The following is a 3372-nucleotide window of genomic DNA, read 5'->3' as shown; positions in this document are numbered from 1 at the left end:
ATCTTGTGATTGTTTCTTTGTGTTTTTGAGATACAGCTGTTTGTTTGGATTGAGTAGGAAAATGCTAATTTCAGTGAGGATTCTCAGTGAACTCTGCTGGGGTCCAGAGGGTTAAGGAGGGGAGATATGTAGACAAGCACTTTATCTGGCTGAGTTGCAGAAGATTGAAAGCCTGTGGGAGCTCATCAGTCGAAGGTCAACGTACCATTCAAGGTTTAGACTGGAAGGCCCATCGGCCCTGTTGCCAAATCCTCGAAAGAGTATAGGAGTTAAACAGCCAAGACGAGTGGGTGGAAGAGTAAACACAGCGTTTTGCAATCCCGTTGCACATTGTTGAACTTATACACCATCCCCTCGCAGCTGCACTGCGTTATAAACACACACACTATTGTTTTCGGCTACCTCAGGTCGTTGTTGACTGGGAAAAGAGGCCTTCGCTTGTACCATTAAGGCTTTATAGGAGAGTACGAGGTCTTAATTATAGTGTGAAAAGAGTACAGAGAGGGAGAGAGCCTAGCTGACGGAAACCCAACACCTCCAACTCAGCGGTAGCACTTTGACAAAGAAGGTCAGTCCCGAGTCAGATAAAGTTTATTTATGTTTTTCTATTACTCCCTTTCGTCGATGTCCACGGCACGGCAGATAGTATCCCCACTTTGCTTATTTACTCAGAGAGCCCTACCTCTGGACAGCTCTCATTCAGCACTTAACGTCCATAACGCCTTGGGTAATTGTTGTTTTCCTCTGCCCCTGAAATCTCACCGCTTCACAAGACTAAGCGCCTCTGTCCTCTTGTTTATTTTCAAAGGCCTCAACCAGGACAAATACCCTCGGGTCAAGTTGAACAGGCGAGCGGCCTTGTGTGTGCCTCAAAAGTGCCCTGAAAATCTGTTGAGCTGACATAAATTTGTTCCAGTTGCATGAAGGAGCAGGAAGAATGTGGATGGGTATGAGAGAGATGGTGGTGGGACTGACTCAGGTCTTGCCCAGACTGGGGCTTACAGCAGGGATCACTCAGCTTCGGTCAGCTCTTCCCTGCTTCAAAGGCTGGGAGGAGAGGTTCTGTGAAATCATACAATAACAGTGAATATAACCACCCTTTGAAAACACAACTGGACTGAACTGGATAGGTGGGAACGAGACAGGAGGAAGGGATGGAGTTTCAATGCTGATACAAGGGAAGATAGGAACATATAGTACTCACTTCTGTGCTGTGGGAACATATGAGGGCGCGCATATATTCTCAAGATGACAGTGAAAACCTCTATTTGTCTGAGAAAAAGTTGGCTGATCATGCATCTCTTTATCCGCAACACCACGCCGGTACACATTTACACTGTTACACATATATTCACACATGGGAGCTGGCCAATTCATCCTTTTACTGACGGCCACTGAGCTGCTCCACTGCAGCAAATATAGGCTAAGGTTATGACTCAAGGGCACCTCAACAGTAGCTGTAAATGGATAAGTCTGACTATACTCTGTGTTGTTCTTATGTAGACCACAACCCACAATGAATTCTACTATAAAGTACTGTCTGCCCAAAGCCTGATATAACTTGTTCCTCTCTGCCATGGAGCTCCATTGTTGTACAAAAACCATCAAAAACACATCAATGAGCTGCAGTGGATGACATGCTCCTTCGTCATGATGAACTTTGGCACCGTAGTTTAAGTTGAGTCAGTCCCACATTTGGCTTCATCCTGCTGCCGTACATACACCAAATTTGTGTTAAAGGCATAATATATAACATTTCCACATTTAAAGTTGTAAAAATGACTAGACCTATGTTATATATTTGTTTTGAGATGCGTATTTATATTATCCCAAATGTGCATCATCCCAAAATGTATTTATTAGAATAAATCCTAACATCCTAATAAATACATTTTGATATATGTAATCAAACCATGAACCCAGTGCAGGAAATTACCACCAGCCTCCAGCCAAATGTATGTAAAATATGAAAGCGGGTGGTGGTACAGTGACTGGTAGATGTTCACATTTTCAAAAGAAAATTTGCCACCCTGCATGTGGCTTCAAACAATGTGATGGGCAAAGACAGGGTCCTTGCTTTTGATTCAGGGTCCATAGCCTACACCGGGGCCCCTTGTAACTACCTTATGCCAGTGGCTGAGAGCAAGAATGGGGAAGTTGGAAAGTCTGGAGAGGTCGACTAACACACTTTTGGTTTTGGTGTGTTTTTTGGATTTGTTGACACGAGGAAAAAATAGACTGACCAACCTTATTGTTCAAATGATAGAGTGTTTGAAAAGAACTTTGAAAAAGTGTTTTTGGTTGCAAAAACACTTTTTCAGAGTCCATCCTGGGAGGGGGATCCCTCAGCTGTGGCGTTCCTGAGGTTTCTTCATGTTTTTCCACGCTAAAGGGTTTTTTGGGGGAGTTTTTTCTTACCCAATCGAGGGTCTAAGGGACAGAGGGTACAGCACACTCTATGGACTCTGAAGCCCTCTGAGGCAAATTGTGATTTGATATTGGGCTCTATGAATAAAACTTGACTGGGCAGTGTCAAATTCAAATGACAACCCAAGAGAAAGAGTCAGTTTTGAGTAACGCTGTTTAGTAGCCTACGGTTGCAGAAATGCTGACCGACTTGTACGATCCGCAACAATATTGTGTTTCCCACTGGGGTAAGCCAAACTAAAAATGTATGACCTCATCTCACTGAATGGTTTATGGTTTCTTTTTCTATGGTGGCTTTTCACAGAAGGAGACATTTTGGGGGATGCCACTGTGTTGGGTTGCCCTTCCTCTACCATGGAAAAGGTAATTCTCACCACTGATACACAACACATGGAAGCCATCAGCACAGGACTGGAAGCTTGTGGTGTGGAGACTGTGAGCAGACTCATACACACGTACATATAAAGTGTATGGATATAGCAAACATTCAAGGATACACAGTGCACAGTGTGTATTTGTCTGAGCGGGTGAGAACGTGTGCGTCACATGCACTTGAAGTGTGTTTGATGTGTGTGAGCGGTGCTCCTGTTATTCTCTCTTTGACAGCTAAATCATCCCCCTACTCCCCTCCCCATACGTAACCTCAGAAGATGATTAGTTCATATTTTCCCCCCAATTGTATGGACTGGTCCCTGGTGGCGGGGCTGTAATGTGTTTTATAGATATGCTACAAGTCACCCCGTAAATAGGTCAGCTGTCTGAAGTGTGATGTGTCATGTGGTCCTTTCCAGCTCTGAAATGTCTTCTCTAATGAGCCCTAGTGATTTTGGAGAGGAAAACACCACGGCCCTTTTTCCAATAAAGCCTCTCTCTGCCTCTCCGAGCCTCGCATGACAGAAACAAAAGCTGTTTGTCCTTCTGGGGATCGGTGTGTGTGTGTGTGTG

This window comes from Lutjanus erythropterus, chromosome 13, assembly GCF_056507025.1.
Source record: "Lutjanus erythropterus isolate fLutEry1 chromosome 13, fLutEry1.hap2, whole genome shotgun sequence".
NCBI lineage: Eukaryota > Metazoa > Chordata > Actinopteri > Lutjaniformes > Lutjanidae > Lutjanus > Lutjanus erythropterus.
Note: the sequence above shows the minus strand (reverse complement) of the source record.